The sequence below is a fragment of the Acipenser ruthenus genome, chromosome 19, assembly GCF_902713425.1.
Source record: "Acipenser ruthenus chromosome 19, fAciRut3.2 maternal haplotype, whole genome shotgun sequence".
Taxonomy (NCBI): domain Eukaryota; kingdom Metazoa; phylum Chordata; class Actinopteri; order Acipenseriformes; family Acipenseridae; genus Acipenser; species Acipenser ruthenus.
Window position 1 is genome coordinate 14,544,990 of NC_081207.1, and position 26,926 is coordinate 14,571,915.

General features: G+C 42.2%; 1 long non-coding RNA gene across 1 annotated transcript; it reads left to right on the top strand.

The window, feature by feature from the left end:
- The first annotated feature begins 802 nt into the window (after positions 1 to 802).
- Positions 803 to 2,344, top strand: LOC131698760 (uncharacterized). The gene is made up of 3 exons (XR_009307770.1): positions 803 to 929; positions 1,296 to 1,458; positions 2,234 to 2,344. It is a non-coding gene; the product is annotated as an uncharacterized LOC131698760 (long non-coding RNA).
- Positions 2,345 to 26,926: the final 24,582 nt, after the last annotated feature.

Consider the following 26,926-nt stretch of genomic DNA (forward strand, 5'->3'; position numbering starts at 1 on the left):
ATGCTTGCAGCCTCTTGATGCCATCTCAGAAAAATGCAGATATGTATCCACTTAGGCAGCTGGAACTAAACTGAACTGGTGGGCTTAAGGCCCCTGTATTTATACTACTATTTATATTACTGGAAAGTTCAAGAAAGTTCTAGAAGTTACTCCAAGTTTACTCAGCACTGAATCTATCTGGAATGTTCTGGAAAATAGGTAAATTTCAAGATATCACTGTCCTAGTCACAAAAGCAAAGTTTGTGGGGAATAATAGACATTTTCTATACTTTTGAGGCATAAGCAATGAGGAAATAACACTTACTACCCAGGAACAAAAAAAAAAAAAAAAAAAAAAAATTGTTACACGGTGTAATGTGTATTGATTCTAAAATAAATTATTTATATATATATAAATTATTTATGTTATATTTAACTTTCTGAGCAGTTGACCATATCCATAATTACTTGCAGTTGCTATAGTCAAGTACAAGAGTACAGCTATTTCACAGTATATCAATAACATTACTTACACACATATGTTATTTATATTTAAATTAGCTACAGCTTACCTGAAAAATACTTAACAGAAAAGTCTTAAACTTTACAGCTCCACGGCCATACACTAATGCAGTGTCTCTAGAATAGATCAAGGTGAGTGTATGCCAATATATTGTAATTAATGTGTAGTGGTAGCGCTATCACACTCTAGTGTTCAGAAGTTACTGTTAATTAATTTACATTTGTCTTCTTTCAGTTCTAGAAAAACTGGAAAATTTGGAAATTGCAGTAAATGAAATAATAAAAATGTTAAAAAAAAAAAAACAGATGATGATGAGGAAGCAATGGAGAGCATCGAAGTGGTCCTACCTGAAGGAAGAAAGCTCGACTCTACAGATGCGCTCCAAAAATTTGATGAGCACTTGAATGTTAACACCAGGAAGAGAATGGTAAATATTGCTCCATGCTATATTTAATTAGAGATAACTGGGGTCTGCGAAAGTAGCCATTAATAGTCTACTGCTATGCAAACCTCAATGGTAGATTTTTTTTTTCATTTTAAAAACAAATTCAACAAGTATTCAGAGGTAATATAATTCTTAAAAGAAAATATTATTACAATTATGTGACTGAATTTCCATGTATGAATTTAGACTTTCAATTCTGATGTCAGGGATAAATATCACATCTGTATCACCTTGATCCTACATGTTATTAAGAACCGCTCCATGCCAATTACTCTCGTCTGCACAACCAAGTAAAACACAACCGTGCTGTACCACTTCATATTTGACACATATCAGTATTATACGAAGGTGCAGATTCTACAATCAATAGAGGGAGGGAGCAACCTACCCAAGATTTGTCGGGCAATAATGAGGTCACTTTTGACCAATAAGGTTATGAGCATGTACAGTGTTGTTGGGCAAAAGGGAAAACTGCCTTTTAAAAATCTTGAAATAGCAAAAATAATTATGAGTAAGCATTGCCACCAACCTCCACCTTCTTTTCAAATTTCTATAGTGTTTTTATCTTTTCTTATGAAGGATATATACCTTTGTGATTACATTTCTTGAGTTATTTGTTTTCCAATTCTCCCCTAAAGTGTCTTTCTTACAAGGTCAGATGTGTTCTGCAAATACTCTGACTGTCAGCCACTTCTGTTTTCTTATTTTTCCCATATCCTCATTTCACTTAATGGTTTCCTAATAGCTCTCAGTTTCCCAGGTCCGCTATGCTCTGACAGATTCCTGTTAGAGGAGGTAGCAGGGTGAGAAACCTACTGCTTCACATACAGTGCATTTATATGCATGTACAGCTTTGTTGAGGTATTCTTTCCAGTTAGGTTTCTTTTCTCCATCCAGTGTTCTCAGCATGGAAAGAAGGGTATAGTTAAAGCACTCTGTGGAACTGGATAAAAACTAGCGCTTCATAAAATTTGGGGAAAAAAATAAAACTTTTTTTTATTATTTTAGTATTTATATTCTAATAGCATTTGAGCCCTCAGGAACCTTTGGCTATTGCATTTTCTTTCCTGCTCAAATGCTTAAATGTAAACCATGCTTAAATGTAAACTCAACATAAAAAAATAGATTGCCAGTAAACACATAATACATTCTTACACTGTAAGATCCTTTCATATTGATCGCAAGGCAGTAGAAAGTGATATTTAAAGCCATTTACTTTAAATAATGATGTACACCACATCAATTCTTATAATGGCAAAAATAACATTTTTCTATTTCCTTCATAGGAGCAATCAAAAAGTCCACACTGGACAAATTTAAAGAAAATGAAATATTCTACTAGATTGGTGAAGTATTGAGGAATGCACCTAATCAACCCGGGGGCATTAATTATGAGAGGGTTAGTATTATTGCATTTCAGTCCTTATAATTATTCTTTTGGTATTCTTGGTATCTTATTTATAGAAAAAAAAATATAGAAAACTAAATTATATCTGTATATATAGATTCAGTGCAATGCCATGTCTGCAGCCAAAAGATTTTGACAGATGTTACCTTTCTGTCTTGCACACCAGTAAAACAGATTTAGGGACCAGATTTGCCAGATTCTTTGGTACATTAACATTTTGTTTTATTTCTGCATCAGTAAAAACGTTTCTATGACGCGCCAATATACACGATGCCTCTGTTTAGGTGCTTTGCAACCGAGCTAGAAATTTTGAGCACCTTTTGCTGACTTCACATTAAAAGCACACAAAAAAAAAAAATCTGTGCGCCTCAACCTTGTGATAGAGATGACCGCGACTGGAGTTATGCGTCCTGAGCATCAAGGTCATCTACCACACGACAGAGCCCGCAAAGAAAGTCAAGGTCATCTACCACACAATAGAGACAATAGAGACCGCATCGAGAGGGCTGTATCATTAAAAAATGATTCATGTGTTTATTTTCATTAAAACCTGTATTTACCTTGAACTTCTGATATTTAACCTTCTGCTGAGGAAGAGTGCCTAATGTAATTAGAATAGAAAAACGACTGCAGCATACATATAGAGAGTAAACATGGCTAAAATATATTTATTAATTTACTTATGTTAATTTTGGGGTCTTACGCTTTCTTATTTTAATTGATCTGGACATCCATGTAGTATTGAGTCCGAACTTGTGGTTGAAGGTGGGGTGTCATTCAAGCTGGCAGTGAGTGATTGTAGGTTAGAATGTTAAGGGGGAAAGCCTTATGTTATGAGAGGTGAAAGTGACAAAAAGTAAATAATATAATGAAAACTCATCAAATAAACAAAAAAACAGCATATCTTTAACAAAAACCTAATCAAATAGACTAAAGACTCATCAAATAAACAAAAAACAGCATATCTTTAACATATATATATATATATATATATATATATATATATATATATATATATATATATATATACACACACACACATATTAAACAATTAAAAGCTCTTGTAAAGAATTTGTAATTTATAAACTTTTTTTTTTTTTTTTTTTTTTAGAGGCACAGAGCAAGGAGGGAAAGGAGTGGGACCCAACATCCAAGAATGGATGAAGAGGAGGAGTCAGATCATTAGAGGAGGAGGAGTTGGATAATTCTGCTTTGTTTTCTCTCACTTTCTTTCCTGCATTGCTGCTTGCAGCTATATTTATTATTATTATAGACATTGTTATTATTCTCATTTATGAGCACTTTTTTAGTTTAATAATAAACTTATATTCATTTTTAAATAAAAATGTGTCTATCTTAATTTAAAAAAATAACCCATTTTCTAAGCACAATAAGATGATAGACTTATTATTATTATTTATTTCTTAGAAGACGCCCTTATCCAGGGCGACTTACAATTGTTACAAGATATCACATTATTTTTACATACAATTACCCATTTATACAGTTGGATTTTTACTGGAGCAATTTTAGGTAAAGTACCTTGCTCAAGGGTACAGCAGTGTCCCATACCAGGGATTGAACCCACAACCCTCCGGTCTAGAGTCCAGAGCACTAACCACTACGCTACACTGCTGCACTTATGTTTTTATATGTTATGTGATAACATTTTAAAAATGTTGCTGAGCCCCTACATTTTCATATCATTTAAACTGTGAAAAAAACATTTTCGTGATGTTTGGTAAAATGCTTATATAACATTTTATAATGTTTTTATATAATGTTTATGATTTCCATTACACGAGAGTAGATGTTAAAACTTCATGCTGATTTGAACTCGGGTCTCGCCAAGATAAGCACCAACTAAGGCGTAGCTTTACAGTAAACTAATGTGATCCACATGTGTATCCATCCATTTACGTTTCCTTCCATATGATGATGTAGATATCCTTCTGTCTGGTGTTAATGGCTGAAGTGTAATGCTGGCTCCAGGGATCAGCTTATTTTGCCTCCCTGGCGCATCAGCACACACAACGGCTGCGATGCTGACTCCAGGTATCAACCACAGTGCGGTCTCCCCAGCGCATCAGCATGACAACCGTCTGGATTGAGCTAAATAGGGTACATCTCTGGGGTCTTCAAGTGGGCACCTTCCATCCTCAGTGTTTCGTCGACTAGCCCACGACACCTCAAGAGGGCTCGACGGTGATTCTGGCGTCCCAGCATCACCCCCCTCCGTCCCCCACTCAACTCAGCCCAGCTTACTTACCTGTACATCAGCGTTTCTTTCTTTCTATTGTGCTTGAGATCCCCAGCCAGAATCTTTCCGTCTCAACCACAGCCAGTTGCTGCTCCTGCTTCAGATAAGTTCTTCACTGTGCGACGCAACTCTTGGCCACTGAATCCAACGTCTCTGAGAAACCGGGTTGTAGAGTGTGCCACAAATCCTTGACAACCCACTTCCACTGGGTAAACCCGAACTCTCCATCCTCGCTGTTCCGCTTCAGTGGCTAGTTGAGCATACCGCAGTCTCTTCCTCTCATACGCCTCATCTACAGCATCCTCAGCACTGTTAACTCTACCAGGTGAACAAGGCGTGCTGATCCAGACCACAAGACAATATCTGGTCGAAGGTTAGTGGTGGCAATCTCAGGTGGAAAAATAAGCCGTTGACCAACATCTGCCAGTATTTTCCAGTCTCTAGCAGCTTCCAGTTGTCCTGGGCGAGGATTGGTTTTAACACCTTTTCTTGGTGGTTGCTCTCCTGGGCGGAGGAATGTTGTCTTTTGTGTGTAATGTTTTGATGGAACAGGTGACAACTTATTGGTCATGTTACGCTTGTCTTCCAATGCTAAGGCCAAACATCGCAGCACCTGGTCATGGCGCCAAGTAAACCGTCCTTGGCTAAGAGCCACCTTACATCCTGTCAAAATGTGCCTTAATGTTGCAGGTGATGAACACAAAGGACATGAGGGATCCTCTCCTACCCAGAGGTTTAGGTTCTGTGGTGATGGGAGAACATCATATGTTGACCTGATGAGGAAACTGATCCTGCTCTGTTCCATTGACCATAGGTCTTGCCAGCTAATCTTGCGTTGTTTTACACTCTCCCATCTCATCCATTCTCCCTGCTTGGCCTGGGAAATGGCCTTTATACACCTCATCCTCTCCTCCTGCTTTTGCACCTCGTTGACTACCAGCTTCCTCCTTTGAGCTGGGGCTGCCTTGTGCCATGTAGGAGGAGCTGAACTGAAACCAAGACCCCCTCTTCCATGCTGAACTTGCCCCATGATATCACCAATTCGAAGGGCAGCCTTTGCATCTTCCACAGCTTTCTTTGCCGCCCACTTTCTTCCAGTTTTCAACACAGGTGCTGCCTCCCTTACGCATTTATCGCGTGACTCTACTAATGTCATTTCCAGTCTGACCTTGGCGCACTTAAACTCCTCGGTTAGAGCAGAGACTGGTAGCTGCAGTATTCCTTTACCATAAAGTCCCACTCTGCTGAGGCAGCGTGGAACTCCCAACCATTTCCTGATGTATGAACTGATTAAAGCTTCCAGCTTCTCTACTGTTGTCAAAGAAACCTCGTACACAGTCAGTGGCCACAGCAACCTCGGCAGTAGACCAAACTGAAAGCACCAGAGTTTTAGTTTACCTGGTAGAGCGCAGCTGTCTATGCTCTTCAACCCTTCCACTGCTTGTTGTCTAACTTCTCCCACACGAACTGTGTCCTTTAGATCCCCGTCGTACCATCTCCCAAGACTCTTCACTGGCTTCTCAGACACTGTTGGTATTGCCTCACCATTAATGAAGAATGTTTTATCTACTACTTTGCCTTTAATTATAGAGATGCTCCTTGATTTAGTGGGCTTGAATTGCATTCGTGCCCATTCAATGTTATTGGTTAATTTGCCCAATAATCGACTAGTGCAGGCTACTGTTGTAGTCATGGTTGTCATGTCATCCATGTATGCTCGAATTGGTGGTAGTCGCATTCCAGAAGCCAAGCGCTCTCCTCCTACTACCCATTTTGATGCCCTAATGATTACTTCCATTGCCATGGTAAAAGCCAGTGGAGAAATGGTGCATCCTGCCATTATTCCAACCTCTAGGCATTGCCATGTAGTGCTGAATTCTGAAGTTGAAAAACTGAATTGCAAATCTCCAAAATAGGCTTTCACTAAATTTGTTATTGTCATCGGTACACTGAAAAAATCAAATGCTGCCCAAAGTAGTTCATGTGGCACTGAACCATATGCATTAGCCAAATCCAGGAATGTCACATGGAGCTCCTTCCTCTCCTTTTTAGCTGATTGAATTTGTTGCCAAATCACATTGATGTGTTCTAAGCAACCTGGGAAACCTGGAATGCCCGCTTTTTGTATTGAAGTGTCAATGAAATGTGATTACATTTAAAAAATGTTGCTGAGCCCCTACATTTTCATATCATTTAAACATTATGAAAAAACATTTTCGTGATGTTTGGCAAAATGTTTATATAACATTTTTATGATATCATTGTGTTTGCTGGGTTTGCAAACGTATCTTTCATAAACAGGTTATTTCAGTTAAATAAATACGAGCTGACCAGCTTCTCTGCTATAATGTTAAAAGTAACCTCGTGGACAAGCAGGCTATTCTTTTTAACACCAGAACCGCCACGGTAGTCATTTTGACAGTTTTCACTTTTAAAATTTTAATTACTATGCATGTGTTAAAGATCCATGGTTGTCTGTTCTTGACTTTTCCTAAATACATGTATTAAATATACTGACGACGTTTGAAAGGCAGGATTGCAAAAATAAAAAAAAAGTTATGAGCACTTCTACCTAGAACCACCAAAAGTAGTCATTTTGACGGCTTGTTACAATACATGCTTCTATTATTAATGTAACCTGCAATAAGCTATTTTTATATTTATACAAGCCAGTTTATCTGTAGCTACGCTGAGTTTACAGCAGTATGTATTTGAATAGAATATTACTCCTGACGTCTTGATATGTGTTATCCAAATTTCTATATATTTTAACGACGAGGCAGACAACGGGAATGCATGCCTGTGATAGGGGGAAGTTTCGGAGCGGAAGGGCAGAGGCGGGGCTGGAGAGGACTCGAGGAGACACACAGGGACTGTTCCCTTTGTGTGCGTTACCTGCCTGTTTGTTCAACTCTTTCATTTAACCTGTGTTCGTTATTGTTGGTTATGTTTATTTTATTGAATTGCTCACTGTGGCATATTAAACCGAGCCTTGTTACCGGAATACCCGTCTGGATTTCATTCTTTACCGCTACGTTATAATATCAATTCCTTGCAGAACTGCCGTCTGGCTGTCTACGTGAGCATAGTCTGCTGTATGCAGTAAACAAAGAAGAAGGGCTTTTCCACCGTCTGCGCAAAACGTAGTACTCAGTGAAAGCAATCACCGGCGTCCAGGTGCTGTTCTTACAATGTACTGGACATGGCAGCCATCAATTCCTTCGTTTTGTACAATGAATGCACCGGGGAAAATATCAGTAGGAGAGATCTCTTATGATGCTAGCCACAGAGCTTTGGTAGAAACATTGCGATTAGAAAACTGCAAAGCAGCAGGGAAACGCAGCTCAGTCTGGATACAGTGCGCATCAAGTGACACAAGCAACAAAAACACAATGCCAGGTAGCTAAATGCAATACAAATAAAACGTTTGATATCTGTGTCCAGTAAGTGGTAAATGCACAGGACAAGTTCACAAGCGTTACATCTGTGTGGATTGTGCGAATATGGGGGCTATTTTGAAGTATGTTTCCCTGAATGCACATTCCCGTTACACAATGTGAACTGAGTTATTTTCTTTTTTATGTTATTGTTCTATAAATAATTATTTCGATTTTACAATTGTGTATGTAGGCCTACATATAACCAGTTTACAGCTGGTTGCACAATATTTTGTTTTGAAATGTTTATTTTATTATAGTTTTTCATTTTTTGAAGTCGTGCTATGCAGTAATGTGAAAAAAGCCTTTTATCTTATTTTTGTAAATAATTGATTTTACAATTTTGTAGGTACATATAGCAGTTTACACCTGTTTACGCAATATCTTCTTTTGAAATGTTTATTTTATTATAGCTTTTCGGTTTTGTAAGTCATGCATTCCTCTGCAAGTGGTTCCCGAGCCCGACAGGTCAAGTAAAAAATTTGTAATGTTCTAAGCTTAGAGCGGAGTTTCTTATATAGCACTTGTATCAACAGGGACGTAAGTATTGACAGCCCCCACATTATTTGACAAAACACCACCCAAATCCACCCCCAGTTGACCCCTGCCCCAGTCACTCCTTGTCCGTAAAGCGAGGTCTTGACAAGCACCGCCTGGACTTCCGCTGTTCGATACCCTTGGTCTGCTTGCTGAAGTGTGTCGGTGATTCATTTGGGCATGGTGTATGTGTTTTTTGGCTTCCGCCACCATTTTCTTTATTTCTTCCTGTAATGCTGTCAGCCCCTGAATCAGTTCATCATTGCCGTGGTGCCACGAAGGATCCCAGGTCAGATTACCTCGAAGGGGGGGCGTGCGGTAGAGGTGGCACCCCCCCCAACGGTGAGTATGGCACGACGGGGCACTTCCATGCACACGGATGGTGCGACAGAGGGGCAAACCTTCCCGTTGATCTCTATTGAGTTATTAGGCCCTGCAATACACCACATTGTTTCATTCATATGTAACAGTTCAATGTGCCAGGGTTGATCGGTGACTGTGAGCTCGAACCTGGTGAGGCTGGCCATAGAGTCGGTGGAGCAGGTGCAGAGCACCTCCTGGTCTGAGTGGGTGCAAAAATCCTGGGTGTACAACGTTCCCTGGGTACCAGTGCTAGTATACGCCACTCCTACTATCCGGGTAACATGCCCGGCTCTAACAATGGGCAGTGACTTGACCATCCTCGCTTTATCGGGTTGGGGAATTCCCAGTGGGGCTAGTAGGTTGAATTGAATGCTGGACCCGATCCATATGGGCCGATGTGCTCACATAGACTCTCAGTGTCCCCACACCCATGGGGGAAAAGTAGGCAGCTCAGGCGCTATTGGTTACATAAGAACATAAGAAAGTTTACAAACGAGAGAAGGCCATTCAGTCCATCTTGTTCGTTTGGTTGTTAGTAGCTTATTGATCCCAGAATCTCATCAAGCAGCTTCTTGAAGGATCCCAGGGTGTCAGCTTCAACAACATTACTGGGGAGTTGGCTCCAGACCCTCACAATTCTCTACAAAGTGCCTCCTATTTTCTGATCTGAATGCCCCTTTATCTAATCTCCATTTGTGACCCCTGGTCCTTGTTTCTTTTTTCAGGTCAAAAAAGTCGAGGAACTTAAACGCCTTTACCATGCTGGTGAGCCTAACCCTGGAGAAAATGTGGACAAATGCTTCAAACAACTGTACATTTGCAACTTGCCCCAAGAAGTCAGAGTTGCCATAAGTGCGGTGGTAAATGCAGACACGCCCATGCACGACATTCTGAAAGCTGCTAGGACAGTATGGCAAAATGCACAGGTTTCCAAAATGCCTACAAGAAAAGTACAAGAAACTCCCCAAGTAGTAGCAGTTACAACCACATCAGACTTCCTTGAACCTGAGGGGGGTGAACTGCCTCCAAATAATCCTACTTGGAAGAAAACACTGCCATCTAACAGCAGCCAGAAACCCACAGAGAGAAACCACCCACGGCGACGAGAATACTCTGATGGGCCCCACAAGAACTACAATCAACACAAGAACTACAATCAACGCAAGAACTACAAACCACCTAACCACAAGGGATACCACCACGGCAACAGGAGAGCAGATGATTGAAAGGAAAAGCAACAGGAACTTGAGCAGGAAGTGCAACTTTGTGTACGACAACACATGCAGAATTTGATTCTGCGACTCCTCCTCCTACTGCACCACATGCTACTGAGATGCCCCCTAGTGGATCTAGGAATTGCCAGGCCAACACCTCTAAACACGCACCTGACAGCTGACTAAGCCAAGATCCCTCTACACCTAGTAAAGTAAAGGAAATACACTTGCAAGGTGTGGAGGAGGAGCTCCAACCACTCACAGAAACCCCAACACTGGAAGATGACGCACACTCTCTCCAAGAAGAAAAAGCACCCACAACCCAGGTCAAAGCAGAAGTTTCTAGTTTGACGAAACTAGCCGTCACAGCTCAAAAGCGAACCTATCTGGGCACCCTTATTAGGAAAGGTGGAGCTGAAAGATTGTACACAAAGGTACTCATTCAAGATGTGCTCCAAGATGAGGCCTTCCTTGACCCAGGTGCTGAGATTATCCTTATAACGAACAAACTGTTTGAGGCACTAAAAGCTGAACTGCAAATACAGGGTAGAACTGTGGATGAACACCCCAGTGAAATAAAGTTTAGTGGATATGGCAGCAAAGAGGTGCAGCGACCCAGATGTAAGAGTCGGTTGGACATCACATTTAATGGGACAAAAATCCATCACCGAATCCACGTCAGCTACAGCGAGGGAAGAGAACTACTAATTGGCATGGACTCACTGCGCAGGCTGAAACCCATAATAGACTGCGATCAGAATGAACTATGGGCAGGCGGCAAAAATGGAGACAACTACCCACAAATATGCAAAATCCACACAGACCGCTACAAAAGCGATGAAGATGCCATTGCAGCACTGGGTTTTGTTGTCACTGCCCCACAGAGCCAGACAGCCCACGCAGATGAGAATCCTTTAGACCTGACACTGCTGTTCCCTCCTGACTCCCAAGAGTTAACCACTAGCAGCCCCAGCATAAATGCAGAAGATGCTGCTGCAGCAAAGCCTGAGCAAGAAGGCTGCTCAACCCAGGCTGCTTGTCTCCTAGATGCGGAACCAGCACCCTTGTGCACAACCATCAACAAGGGGGGGGGCTCCCGAGTGGCGCATCCAGTAAAGGCGCTCCTCGCAGGATGTGCCCTATAGCCTGGAGATCGCAGGTTCGAATCCAGGCTATGTCACAGCTGACCGTGACCGAGAGTTCCTAGGGGGCGGCGCACAATTGGCTGAGCGCTGCCCGGGTAGGGAGGGCTTAGGTCGGCAGGGGAATCCACGGCTCGCCGTGCATCAGCGACCCCTGTGGCCGATAGGGCGCTTGTGGCTCTGCAGCGGAGCCGCCAGATCTGTGTTGTCCTCCGGCACTATAGGTCTGGTGGCATTGCTGTGGATCTGCAGTGCGAAAAATGACGGCTTGGAAGGAGCACTTTTCGGAGGACGCGTGTTCCAGCCTCCGTTTCCCGAGTCGGCGGGGGGGTTGTGAGCGGTGAGCCGGGGATACAGATAATAATAATTGGGCATGCTAAATTGGGGTGAAAACCGGGGTAAAAATAATTGGCGACGACTAAATTTAAAAAAAAAAAAAAAAAAAAAAAAAACAAGGGGGGAGAAACCCACGTCCTACTACAAATAGAGGACACGGTTGCCAAACTTTACCCCCTCTACTTAACATATGAACGGACATTGATCAATGTAAAACTGTTCAACAAACTTCAGAGGCTGAGAAGAGACCTTACCTTCATTGATAAAGCAGAGGACTTGCATAGTGTTCCCAACCACAAGAAGGCCTGCAGAGCTGCAGGTAGATTCAACCTGTGGATCAGATTAGGAAACAGGAGACTCCTGCACACTGTCTATATGCTCCCAGACCTCAGTAAATCTTTCTATCTTGGAGCAGACTTCCTAGTGTGACTCGGCATATGCATGGATAGAATTGGTGAACAGCTGTGGACCGGATTGCATGGTGACCCTTCCCCAATTACAGACAGCACAGAGCAGTTGCTGTCTGGGCAGACAATCCCACAGGCCTGCCACGTTGTCACTACGCAAGACACCACGCTTCCAGCACAACAAAGAGATATCCAAGAGCAAATTGCACCCCAAGAAGGACAAGGATTACCTGAAAAGGAAGCATTTTTCCAACCAGGGATCTACTTCTCCAACCTGAACCTTGCAGTAGCTAAAATGGACTACATAGAGTTTACATCAAACTCTTCTTACCTTTTGGTGGACAATCTCAGTGCAGAATCAGTCACAATCCCTGCACACACTGAGATAGGATTGGCAATTGCAAAGAACTTCCATAATTTGGAACTCACTGTCCAAGTTATAGGAACAGTACCAGACAATGTGGAGAAGCAAAACAATGTCACAATACCTCAAGGACTAATCTTCATTCAATCCATCTGCCCTATAAACAAAGACGATTTATACGACAGCAGGATAGAAAGGGGGGAATTGGTCTTCATCCAGGTGACTGATGATGAAATAAACTGCCAGCCACACCTTATAAACAAAGTAGTGCCAATACCTGCAAAGGACTTATTAGAAGTCACAGATAGACAGAGTTCAGGTGCAGACTGAAGAAATCGTCCCTGGATTTGAAGAGCAGCTGAAAGAACAGATCTCCACAGCTAATGCATTGGAGACAAATACACAGCGGCTACAACTGGAGCAGTTGATTTGTAAGCATACGAGACTTTACTCCAGAGATTCCTATGATTGCAGGGAGACCAACGTACATATGGTCAAAATACCAACTGACACTGGACAAAAAACAGTTTACGTCAGACAGTACAGGGTCCCCATCGCAGCCCACGAGTCAATACAAGAGACAATTGACAAACTATCGGAACGAGGCCTTATCAGGGAATGTAACTCCACCTATAACTCGCCTATCTGGGCCGGTCCTGAAGCCTACAGGAAAGTGGAGGATAACCATTGATTACAGGCAGCTAAACAAACAAGTTCCACTATCTAGATGGCCCATGGCCTATTTAGATGAAACCCTTACCAAGGTTAAACAGGCAAAGTTCTTCACGGCCCTCGATGTGTCTAACGGATTTTGGACCCTGAAAGTGGACCCCAGAGACCAGTACAAATTGGCTTCTCTTTCAACAATCGTCAGTTCACATGGAATAGGTGTCCATTTGGCTACTCCAACTCACCAGCAGAATGTAACATCTTCCTGCGCAAAGTATTCCCAGATGCAGCAACAAGGAAGATTTCTATCTATGTGGATGACATTTTGGTATGGAGTGACACCTGGGAAGAACACCTTGAGAAACTTGGGTATGTACTACACCAACTAGAAAAGGTAGGTGCCAAAATATCACTTACTAAAGGACAGTGGCGTAGAAAAGAGTTGAACTACGTTGGCTTTGAAATAGGAACAGAAGGCATACGACCACAGCAAAGCCGAACAGAAGCCCTGCGAGCTGTAAGACCACCCACTTCTGTAAAAGAACTCTGCAGTTTTCTGGGCATATGTAACTACTCGTGTCACTTCGTGGATGACTACGCAAGGATTGCAAAACCTCTCTTTAAGTTATTAAAGAAAGAAGAACCTTGGATATGGGGGCCAGAGCAAGAAAAAGCCATGACGGTACTGAAAGACTGTATCACGCAAGCCCCATCCCTAGCATATCCTGATAAGAGTAAGGAATTCTACCTCACAACAGGATTCACAGATCAGAGTGTCAGTGCAGTCCTGTGCCAGATGCATGACAATTAAAAAACGGATCGTGGCATACGCAAGCAAAACCCTGAGTGAAGTAAAAATCATCCTGGAGACACGGCACCATACCATTGCCTTCCTGAACAGCCAGACAATCCGAGATGGCTGAGTGTCAAGCAGCCGGATTGGCTCCAGGATTTTGGCAGTTGAAGGACTCCCTATAGAAGTACGATATGCCAAGGACAAGAAGAGTGAAGTAGCACAAAACCTGATGGAACTTCACGACTGCACTATGTGCGAACCCAGTGCAGAAGCAGAAAACCTTCCAGAAGATCCCCCAGAACCTAATCCCCATTTGAACTACAATGAGGATGTGTGCCGGGGACTGACAAACGTCTACATAGACGGAAGCACAACTAGGAAGGGAGGAACACTGAAGGCAGGAGTAGGACTAATTTGGGAACATAATTCGTTCCAAAAGAGTTACCACCTGCAATCAAAAACCAGCCAATATGCTGAGTTGGTAGGAGCTTTGCTGGCTGTCAAAACAGCTATGCAGCAGGACATTACAGAGTTTGTAATCTGTACAGACTCTGCATACACAAAGGACAGTTTTATTAACTACCTGCCCGGCTGGAAACGAAAGGGCATGAGGAAACCCGACGGTAAACCAGTTGCAAACCCAGAGCTGATACTGGCTATCGATTAACTTGTCTCTGAACATGGCCTCAAGATCTACTGGAAGAAGGTAGTGGGGCACTCGCTTGTTGAGGGACGCGAAAAACAAGGGAACGACCAAGCAGACAGGCTGGCAAAAGAGGGCGCTTCGAATGGAGAAAACTGGGAACTCAGCCCAGAACTCCAAGTAATGGTCCATGCCATCCCCCGCAGACAAGCCAAACAAGGACAAGATATAGCCCTATCACCGCAGGTGACGGCCACCTTGTACAACGAAGAGCTACCCACAGACTTGATAGAAATGCAAGAAGGGGATGCTACAATCTGCAAGATGCGCAACCATGTCCAAGATGCTGAAGCAAACCCACTCACCCCAGCTAGCCTGCTCGATGATCCCAAACTGAAAATCCTGGCAAGTCAGAAGCGAAGGATCTCCCTTAAAACAGGACTACTTGTGTTCACCCATGAAAACGATAATCTACCCAGATGGATAGTCCCTCGGAGTTACCGGAAAACAATGCTGCAACATGTTCATGATGAACCATGCGGAGGACACCGCAGCGGTAAAGCAACGCTAGAGACGTTAAAACAAGTTGCTTATTGGCCAAACATGCCCCAGGATACAGCTAACTATGTAGCAAGTTGCTTAACATGCTGTAAATTTCAACCCACCAAGCCCAGACACAGGGCCCCGCTCCAGAAAATAGGGACTACTGCTCCCAGGACAGATATCCAGATAGATTGGATAGGCCCTGTAACCAGGTCAGTGAAAGGGAATAAATATGCATTGACAATTACTGACCTATTCACGAAGTGGGTTGAGTGCCTCCCTGCACCCAATGACACAGCTGAAACCACTGCTGTACTACTAGTAAACCACATCCTGTCGATGGGGGCTGCCGCCAAGGGTGGAATCAGACAGAGGCACCCACTTCACTGCCACAGTCATGGAACACATTTGGAAAATCCTAGGAGTGAAGCGGAAACTCCACGAGGCCTACCACCCCCAATCCTCAGGTCAAGTGGAAAGAGCCAACCGGACTGTCATCCACACCCTGAAGAAGTATATGGCAGACAACCAGAAAGACTTGGCCATGAAGCTTCCTCTCATCCTCATGGCTATACGGGCCACACCAGCGAGATCCACTGGCATGACTCCTTTTGAAATGATGACTGGCAGGCAAATGGTGCTACCTCTACACTTGTTGTATACAACATCAGTACCTACCCCTCCACCTGCGGTCACACCAGACGGATATGTGTCTAACCTGAAGTCACACCTACAAGAAGTCTTCGGCTTTGCCCAAAAAAACCTGGAAACCCAGGCTCAAGGTCGGAAGGCCTACTACGACAGGAAAACCTCAAATAGAGAATACGAAGTCGGAGACCAGGTCCTCCACTTTAACTATGGTATAAACCGGCACAAAGCGAGGAAATTCTTACCAAGCTGGACCGGACCCTACGCAATCAGTGTGAAGCTAACCCCTGTAGTGTATGGAATCAGTACCAAAAGAGGGGTAAGTGAAGTCCTAAGATGCGTTCACATCAACCAGATCAGGCCATACCAAACCTCCTCTGTCTGAAATAGTAAAATGTAATAACAAAAGACTGAAAAAAAAACAAAACAAAAAAAAACAAAAAACAATTTTGTTCTCTTTCTACAGATGGATCCAAGAGGTTGGGTAGTTCTTGCAATCGCCACCATTCTCATCTGCCGGGGAAGAAGTCCCTGAGATGATACAGCCAGGGCCTCCATCAGGCATTATGCTGCGCCATGAACACATATTCCTGGTCATGGATTCAACAGTAGTCACACACCAAATATATGTGACATTGGACCCTAAAGATGTAATCTGCAAACATGTGAAAGAGCCTGGAACTGAAGTTACCACTTCGACACTGCAGTGGTATAATGAGTACCTGAGACATGCCCAGGCTGGTGTTAAGGGTATCCTATGACAAAAGACTATGGCATACCCCGAGAAGGTAGTTAGAAAGCCTAGGGCCAAACGTGGAATTTTTGAAATTGGACTACTACTATCTGCCTTGGGATCCTTGTTTTCTTTAGAAGTATCCAATTCAAATACCATATCTTACCACACTATTAAAGAAAACATAAAGAGATTACAAAACGAGAGCCCTAAACACTACTCCACATGGCACGTGGGTGTCCGACTGTAATGGCTGCATAGTTGCACCGCTCCGCAAACCGTGGCACTATTTATTTATTTTAAATCCTAAAACTGTTCTCGACATATCTAAATCTGGGTCAAGTACAATTTTATACAAAGCAATGTCTCAGAGAGAGGGTCGCAGAGGGCGCTCGGACAAGCCAAATTTCATATCTACGACTATAGCTGAAGACGCTGAGGGCCCTGACATCGAGCCGGAGCCGTCCCTGAACTTTCTTGCTAAAGAAATGCGGTCTATGAGAGTGTTTATGCAAAACATCGCCGGTGATACAAGCGCGATTAAAAAATCGGTCGGCGAAGTGCAATCTGCAATCACCGTTCTTACAGACCGAGTTGGAGAAGCAGAGGGAAGGATTGTTAAAATGGAGGAACGGACAGACTTGTTTGCCGAGAACTTACAGACCACGCTGAGGCAGTTGGAGGCGGTGAAGGAGCGGGTGGAGGACCTAGATAACAGGGGCCGGCGTAACAATTTGAGAATCTTGGGTATTCCTGAAGACGCAGAAGGGAATAATATAATCCAATTCCTGCAAAATGAGATCCCTAAAATGCTTAAACATGCTTTTGAGATGCCATTAGAAATTGAGAGGGCTCATAGAGCATTAGCACCCAAACCAAGAGAGGGCCAGCGACCGAGAGCGATCATACTGAAGCTGTTGAGGTTTCAGATAAAAGAGGAAATTCTACGCAGAGCAAGGGAGATGCGGTACCTGGCATGGCATGAATCAAGCATCATGATATTCCCGGATTACTCGAAAATTCTAGTGGATAAAAGAAGAGCTTTCGCTTCAGTCAAGAAGGATCTGCATACGCAAGGGATTAAATTCAGTTTGCGCTACCCAGCTGTTTTGGTGATATATCTCAATGGAGCCTCACACTCCTTCGCCACTCCTGAAGAAGCTTCAGATTTTGTTAAACGGAGAACACGGAAGGCAGGGACTCAGAGCAATCCTAATGACTGATATCAACCCCGGAGCGAACTGAGTTTAGCTGAAGAATTTCAGATAAGTAAAACTATATCGGGCTGACACCTTAAAATGTCCTCCGACAACATAAACATCATGGCAGTTTTTCTTTCTTTTTTTTTTTGGATGTCACTAAAGTGGACATTGGCAGACTGGTTATAGTTGGATGTTGTTATCTGATTGTGATGTACAGAGTAATTGTTATTTATTTATTTATTTTTTCTCTTTGCCATCTGCCTTCTCTTCCTTTATTGTTGTTTTGAGAGATATTAAAGTGAATAATTACTGTTGCTTCTACCACATTATGGAACTGTAGGCAGTGGCACACGTAAATAGGGTTTCGTAGTGTAATTATTATTTCAAATTATTTATTTATGACCTTTATTAATCAAAATGTGCTACAGGTTGTAGTGTTAAATCAGCTTGATTATACAGCTCACCTCTCCTTACGGAGCCAACAATAGGATAGATATTTAATGTTTTATAAGGATACATTTTGCCTATGTATTTCACAGTGCTGTATATTTCTGTTTTGAGATCTTTCACCCCTATTTCCTAATTATTATTTTTGCGGTGCTGCTGCTTACACTGACTTGCGGGTTGTATGTTGAGGTTAGTTTATATAATATCTATTGTGCCGGGTTTGCTGGTGCCAGCTACTGTGGAACGAGCCCAGGTGACTCTGAGTAGGAAGTTTACTCAGCACAATGTTAGTGTTTTTTGTTGCTGTTCTGATCCCAGCTGTTACGGGTTTGCTGGGAATTGAAGGCATGCCTATGTTTCTATTCTCCTTGAAGATAATGCATGGAAAAATGGCTTGCTTTATCTTTATTTGTCTTGTCTACTTTGTTTTTTATTTGTATTCTAGATATTTCTGTTACTGTACTATTGGGGGAGGACTCTGCCATTTAAAATTCTGCAAATTACTGTATGACTGACGGGAATAGTGGGCCTGGTCCATGGAAGACAATTACATGGAATGTAAATGGCCTTAATCACCCTATAAAGAGAAAAAAAGTACTTACTTATTTAAAGTCATCCAAGGCAGATATAGCTTTTCTGCAGGAAACACATTTAAATAAAAAAGAATCTGAAAAACTTAAAAAATCTTGGGTAGGCAGAGCATATTCAAGCCCAGGTACCTCCAAGAGTAGGGGTGTGTCCATTTTAATAAATAAAACCTTAAGTTTTTTTGATACCAAGGTTTTAACTGATTTTGAAGGTCGCTATATTATAGTAATGGGATTGCTTATGGGAGTTCCTATTATATTTTGCAACATTTATGCTCCTAATGCAGATTGCCCTGATTTCTTTCATGGGCTGTCTCAAACTTTATTAGATTTGGGTGATGCTCCAATTATTTTGGGGGGAGATTTTAACCAGATTATGGATCGGGATCTGGATAGGTCTAGGCCACGTGCAGGTGCGGAGAGTAGGTCAGCAGCTGCAGTTTACCAGTTGGCCATGGACTTAGGTTTAAAGGATATTTGGAGATTGATGCATCCAGACAGTAGAGATTATTCTTTCTTCTCCCCTCCACACAATATTTATACAAGGATTGATTACTTTCTTATTTCACAATCTCTGATTGATATGGCCCTCGCCTCCCAAATTGGCAATATAGTTGTTTCTGACCATGCTCCAGTATTTTTGTGCCTTGCTCCTCTATCGGCTGTCCCAAAAAGCCGCCGATGGCGTTTAAATATCTCCTTATTGAAAGACCCGGAATGTGTTAAACTAATAGAGAGAGAGATTGCGTTCTTTGTGGAAACAAATAACAGGGAGGACACCTCTCTTGCTGTCTGGTGGGATGCACTCAAGGCATATCTTAGAGGTAGAATTATCTCTTACGCCACATTTAAGAAAAAAATGGCCAATCAGAAAACAGCTGAGCTGCAGAAGGAATTAAAGTTTTTGGAATTGCAATATGCCCAGCAGAGGGACCGAGTTGTATTGAATAAAATAGTTACTGTTAAATATGAACTGAATAGGATTTATCATGGAAAGGCTGAGTATGCTTTATTCCGTATCAAACAATCATACTGGGAATCGGGCGAAAAACCAGGTCGCTTATTAGCCTACAGATTAAAACAACAAAACTGTGGGAACTTTATATCCGCTATCAATACACAAAAGGGAGGAATCACAAACTTAACTGCACAAATTAACAAAGAGTTCAGACACTTTTATAAAAAATTATATACTTCTCAAGGCAAGCTAAATACACAAAATATAAATAGCTTTTTTGATGGTTTGAACCTTCCTAGGCTTTCAGATAGTGACAGGGCACTGCTAGAGGAGCCTCTTAAACTGGAGGAGATTGGAGAGGCTATCCTTGCAATGCCTACTCATAAAGCACCCGGAGCCGATGGCCTGTCTGCTGAATTTTATAAAACGTTTTCGGCCAGGCTTAATCCTATACTGCTTGATATATACAACGATGCATATAGTTTGGGTATATTACCCTCTTCCATGCGTGCAGCAATTATTTCTTTGATTCATAAAAAAGGCAAAGACCCTCTTAACCCTGGCAGCTATAGGCCAATTTCGCTTCTCAATGTGGACGAAAAAATTCTGGCAAAAATTCTTGTTAACCGCTTGGCACAGGTAATCAGGAGCATTATTCATTCAGACCAAACTGGTTTCATCCCCCATCGCTTCAGCACCGATAATCTTAGGCGTTTAATAAATCTACAGTGGGTGGTGCATGATTCAACTGTTCCAGTTATTGCTTTGTCACTTGATGCGGAGAAAGCATTTGACTGTGTTGAATGGAGATACTTACAGGTTGCCTTAACTAATTTTGGCTTCGGTGAGGGCTTCATTAAATGGATCACTACATTATACAACTCTCCCTCCGCCTCTGTCCTCACAAATGGTCTTTTATCTGAACCCTTTGAGCTACAGAGAGGTACGAGGCAGGGGTGTCCCTTATCTCCATTACTGTTTACCCTGGCATTAGAACCCCTTGCCCAAAAACTTAGGGAGGATCCACAAATTCATGGCATTCATATAGGGGACAAACAGCATAAACTGATGCTGTATGCTGATGACATGCTTTTATTCCTATCGCAACCTGAGGTTACTATCCCTAAATTGTTGCAGATTATTGACATATTCTCTGCTTTTTCAGGTTATCGGATAAACTGGGGGAAGTCTGAGGCCCTTCCGTTGTCTGGTTACTGTCCCTCCTCCTTGTTTTCTAAATGGAATTTTAGATGGTCTCCTAAGGGCATTCGATATTTGGGTATTTTGATTACTCCTAACTACAAAGATGCTGTTTCAGAAAATTTTAGGCCTCTTTTGAATAAGATAAAAAATGATTTTTCAAGATGGTCAAAAATGTATCTTTCATTATGGGGTAAGATAAATTCGATCAAAATGATGATAGCACCTATTTTGTTTTATACATTAGCGCATCTTCCATTGAAGATTCCTGACCCCTATTTTAAAGAAATTGATAAGTGTATTTTGGACTTTTTGTGGGGCAATTCAAGGCCTCGCTTGGGACTTAAAAAACTACAAGCTTCTCGCTCTAGAGGGGGATTTGGCTTACCCAACTTTAAATGGTATTACTGGGCATTTCATGTGAAACAGATTAACATATGGAGACCTGGATGGAGGGGTGGGCCGAGGCCTGATTGGTATGATATGGAGGTAGAGGTGGGAGGTGGGGTTCCCCCTTGGTCTTGGAATTTCCAGGCCCTGCGACCCAATGTACAGGACCACCCAACAATTACTGTCACCCGAGAGGCTTGGTTTAAACTACTTGGAGCAGGTCACTGGGAACTTCGTAAATCGCCACAGGCCCCAATCTGGGATAATAGGGATATTCAAATTGGTGGCAAAACAATTTTTTGGGAACAATGGAGTATGGCGGGTATTAAACATGTAACTCATCTTTTTGATGAGCACACAAAATGTTTTTTGAGTTTTGCGCAGGTATCAGAGAAATATGGTCTACCGAAATCGCAATTTTTTAGACACCTTCAAATACAGAGTGCTCTTACAAAGTGGCTGGGGCGACCCCTTATATGCCCAACTGCTAACCCTGTGGAACAACTTTTAAGTAGACAGCTTGGTAGGAAAGGATTGGCTCCCAAAATCTACCATATTTTATTAGATCAAACCTCAGACCCCCTGAGCAAAGTGAAACATCAATGGGAATTAGAATTAGAAACAGAGATCTCACAGGAAGAATGGAATTCATGTATAGAAAATCTGAACACAGACTACCGAGAAATGGGGAATAGGTTCATACAGGCTAAGATACTACACAGATGGCACTGGACCCCCCAAAAAATGTATAGGCTTAATATTTCACCAGATGATAAATGCTGGAGATGTAATGGGGAGGTAGGTTCAATAACACATATAATATGGTCCTGTCCTATTTTGACTAATTGGTGGCAACGTATCTCGCAGATCACGTTTGAAGTTGCAGGAAAACAGTTCCTTCTTTCCCCAAAACTTATAATGTTGGGGTCAACAGTTGACTTATCTGAGCTTACACACTTCCAGGTGAGGTGGATCACTTTGGCAATTACCACAGCAAAACGTATACTTCTGAGATGTTGGAAGAGTGATTCAGCACCTACACTTGAGGAGTGGGTTCTTAATATGTCCCAACTTTCCAGTTTCGAAAAAATAACATATTCTCTGTTAAATAAAATACCCATATTTGATTATGTGTGGGGCCCCTTTCTTCAGTGGGCATCCAAAACACATTAAGCATACTAAGGTTCCTTTCTTATGATATCAGGGGTGGGGTGGATCTCTATCATGGGCCGGGTTCTCTTGTGGCAGAGTTTCCTCCCTCAGCTTTAATGGCGTATTACACTTACCCCTTTTTTTTTTCATTAATTATTTTTACAGTTTTTTTTTTTTTGTTAATTTAATTTCACTATTATGTATTATGTAATATATTTATTTAGTTTCTAATGTGTCTTTTAGTTTTAGTTTTTATGTGTCTTTGTGTATCGTGTATATTATTTCTGGATCCTGCTTGTGATTGTTAAAAAAAAAAAAACTACTGAAAAATCAATAAAATATGCATAAAAAAAAAAAAAAAAGAGATTACAAAACGAAATTATTATTATTATTATTATTTATTTCTTAGCAGACGCCCTTATCCAGGGCGACTTACAAGATATCACATTATTTTTACATACAATTACCCATTATACAGTTGGGTTTTTACTGGAGCAATCTAGGTAAAGTACCTTGCTCAAGGGTACAGCAGCAGTGTCCCCACCGGGGATTGAACCCACAACCCTCTGGTCAGGAGTCCAGAGCCCTAACCACTACTCCACACTGCTGCCCATGTGATCTCCGACTTTCCTGTCAGTAGGCCTTCCGACCTTGAGCCTGGGTTTCCAGGTTTTTTTGGGCAAAGCCGAAGACTTCTTGTAGGTGTGACTTCAGGTTAGACACATATCCGTCTGGTGTGACCGCAGGTGGAGGGGTAGGTACTGATGTTGTATACAACAAGTGTAGAGGTAGCACCATTTGCCTGCCAGTCATCATAATGGATAACATACAGGACCAAGTCCGCCTACAGCAACAAGAACTGATTAATATGGGCACTGCGCTGAAGGACGCTATTGTTGTGGTGAACCTACACTCGGCAATGCTGAACCATACCTCATATCAAATCACCCAGATAAGCAGGACAATTAATGAAGAAAGAACTGTAATCGAGCCTATCAAATTATTGATCGAAGATTTGACTCGTGAAGTTAACTGAGGTATTAGAGATTTGATCCAAGGACGCATTCCCACCTACCTGGTCCCAGAAGACGTAGTACGAGGTGTCCTGGAAAAGACTTCATCAGACCGCATTGACCCTGTGCAGATCCATATCACATACAATATGGGTAGTGCCATCCCAATCTACGTTAACAGTGAAGCCATGGAAATAGCATTTCTCCTGAACTTGCCTCTCATTAAATCTGAAAACATTTACCAGTTGAAAGCCATCCTAAACGTTGGAACCTGGATAAATGGAGTTTATGCGAAAATTGAAACCCCACCCTTGGTGGCCTACCAAGAGTCAAATTATGGGCAGTACTTGGTACCTAACCTACACTTATGCCAGAGAACAAAGGAAATACATTGGCTGTGCCCTGGTAAACCCTTCCTAAAGGATACCAGTGAAGTATTATGTGGCTTGAACCCGGGCGCTAATCTTGAAAAATGCAAAGTCACCCTGACAAAATCAGAAGACTTAATAGAGACTCAGGTGGCAATCGCTAGCAAGCAATGGCTCGTGAACTCTGCCCTAAAGGAGGCTACAATTTCCTACTCCAATCACCATTCCGTTAAGAAGATAGCACTCCCCCAGGAAGCCTCACTTATAACAGTCCCCAGAGATGCCATAATCCATGTTGGTAACACTGCCCTATACTACATGAACCAGGAAGTACACGAAGCAAAGATAGAAGGGTTTGATGTGCTCAAGGGCCATGAGTTCAAAATCGACAGAGACATTGACTACCTCCTGAACTACAAAGACTCTCATACTGTCGAAATTGCAATAAACCAGGGGGGTCTCCAATTCACAGACCTTAATATCAGAGAAAGGGACCAACAGATCTTGCGATCCAGCAGCTATGCTTGGGCAATCTGTGCCTTGTTTGTCGGTGAACTGGTTTTGTTCTGCATGGTCGTATATTTGATCAAACTAACCCGCAATCGAAACCAAGCTCAAAAGCGCAGGAAGCAAACCCCAAGGGTGAGATCCCAGACCAACCACCCAGCATCAGCAAGAATGAAGACGGACTACGATCCAACGGATAAATAAGATGCACAGGGCTTCACTCGACACTTATAATCAGTGTACTACTGTTGCTTGCATGGACCTGTATCAAGATTATGTATTGTGTGTTGTCATTATTTTAGAATTGTATTTTCTTTCTTTTTTTCTTATTTTGTTAGATTGTAGACAATGTTTTAGGAAATTGGACATTTGCTTGAATTGCACCACCACTTTCCTTGCCAAACAAAGGCAGTAACTAGGTTCTGAAGTACAACAGCTGTTTTTAACGCTATTCTTCTTCAAAAAGGGGGGAGTTGTAGGTTCCATAGACATTGTCATCTCAAATATATTGCAAATGTCATGGACTTTCTTATGTTATGTTCTTATGATATTATATATTATCAGGAATCTACATTGAATGAACTTTAATTTGTCTAGCTTTGCCTAGAGATAACGATCAACCTAACACCTTGAATGCACCAGGCACTCAGGAAACAAAAGGCTAATCAAACCCGTCTCCGTGATTTCATCAACCCGTCTAGTGAGAGAGAGGTGTCTGAAAAGAGAGAAAAATAGCTTAAAGATTTAGAGATTTAAAACAAATTTCATATTGATTTAATACCACTATGAGTACAAGATGCAAGTGTCTTTATTCTTAAATTGCCTAACAAGTATAGAATAACCCAGGTAATAAATCCCTAAGAGAATTAAACTGTTTGCAATGTCTAACCAAAGTCTCAACCCGCCATGTTTGTATCAGGCACATCAGGTCCAATTTATTTTCACACGCGCAGTTAATTTTAGACGCGCTGTTTAAAAGTATTTTTTTCCACAGTCAAACGGGTTTAAAAGGCCCTGCATAACAATAAAGCACTCACTAGGCATCTCCAGCCCCGTCCCACCCTTTCGTTCGCTATAGCTTTCACCTATGTAAGAAATAAATAATAATAATAATAATAATAATAATAATAATAATAATAATAGTCGTACATACCGATCAATCATCTCCTGATCACTCGTTTTATCACCAAACTCCTCAATAATGCGATCCAAGTCAGCCAGCTTGTTTACTTATGACCGCCCCGTTATCTGATACCAGGGTGTGGCGGAGTGTCCCGCCCCTATGTATTATTATTTGTATTTTTGTTTGCGGCGCGGGTAAAAGCGCTGCGTCTTTTATTATTATATTTAAAAACCTCGTGAGGATGCATGGCTGATCAGCTACTGATTATTTAACTAGCTGACAGTCATGCATCCTTACCAAACGCGTGCAGACTCTGGCCGAGGGGTAATAAGATAATTAACAACTAGTTAATCCCTCGGCCAGAGTATATAAACCTGCAGCTCTCTGCACTCGGGGTTGGAGTGTAGAGAGGAGAGTATGGGGAGCGGAGAAAAAGAAGCATTTAAAAACAATTGCTAAAACGTGCTGGAGTATCCAGCATGACACTTACTTGTTTGTTTGTTTATTTGTTTGGCCCTCGTGCACTTTGGTTTCTGTTTTGTTGTTTTTGTTTAAATCTTTTGTTTCTGTTTATTTACTTATTAAACATGCTGAATGCCATTGCATTCAGCTTCACCCGCCCATCCACTGTTTTGACTCAAGTTACTTCCTGGTCCGTGACGTCATCACACATCACCACTGCGAGCCAGACTGCCACATATGGTGTCCTGCGTGGGACAAAATAAACGCCTCCAACAGTCGGACCAGGAAAGATAAGGACGTTTTTTGTTTTTTTTTTCAAAAAGTATTTTTTGTGTGGGTTTTTTTTGGAAAAAAAAAAAATGGGGAAAAGTAGCCGGAGGAGAAAGCAGCAGCAACAACAGCAGCAGGAGGCGCAGCAACAGCAGCCTTACCTTACCACGCTGGACGTCTGCCTCACCTGCCTGAAGGGTGAGGAGTGGTGCTTCGCGGTTGGTGAGGTCGGGCACGTGGCACCGGACCAACCCACTCCATGGCAGGAGAGGAAGGAGCCTGAGCATCCAGCAAGGGTGAGAGGGGACCCGCATCCTCCGAGGCGGAAGAATCCTGTCTCCTCTGAGGGGATCTGGGACTGGCTGGTGGAGCCTGAGAGGGATATAATGGTGGCCCTCCCTGCTGTGATCAATAGTCCAATGTTTTGTTCTTATCCATTCTTGGGTGCTTTTAGCTGTGTGTTTTGGGTCATTATCCTGTTGGAGGACCCATGACCTGCGACTGAGACAGAGCTTTCTGACACTGGGCAGTACGTTTCGCTCCAGAATGCCTTGATAGTCTTGAGATTTCATTGTGCCCTGCACAGATTCAAGGCACCCTGTGCCAGGCGCAGCAAAGCAGCCCCAAAACATAACCAAGCCTCCTCCATGTTTCACTGTAGGTATAGTGTTCTTTTCTTTGAAAGCTTCATTCTTTCGTCTGTGAACATAGAGCTGATGTGACTTGCCAAAAAGCTCCAGTTTTGACTCATCTGTCCAAAGGACATTCTCCCAGAAGGATTGTGGCTTGTCAATGTGCAT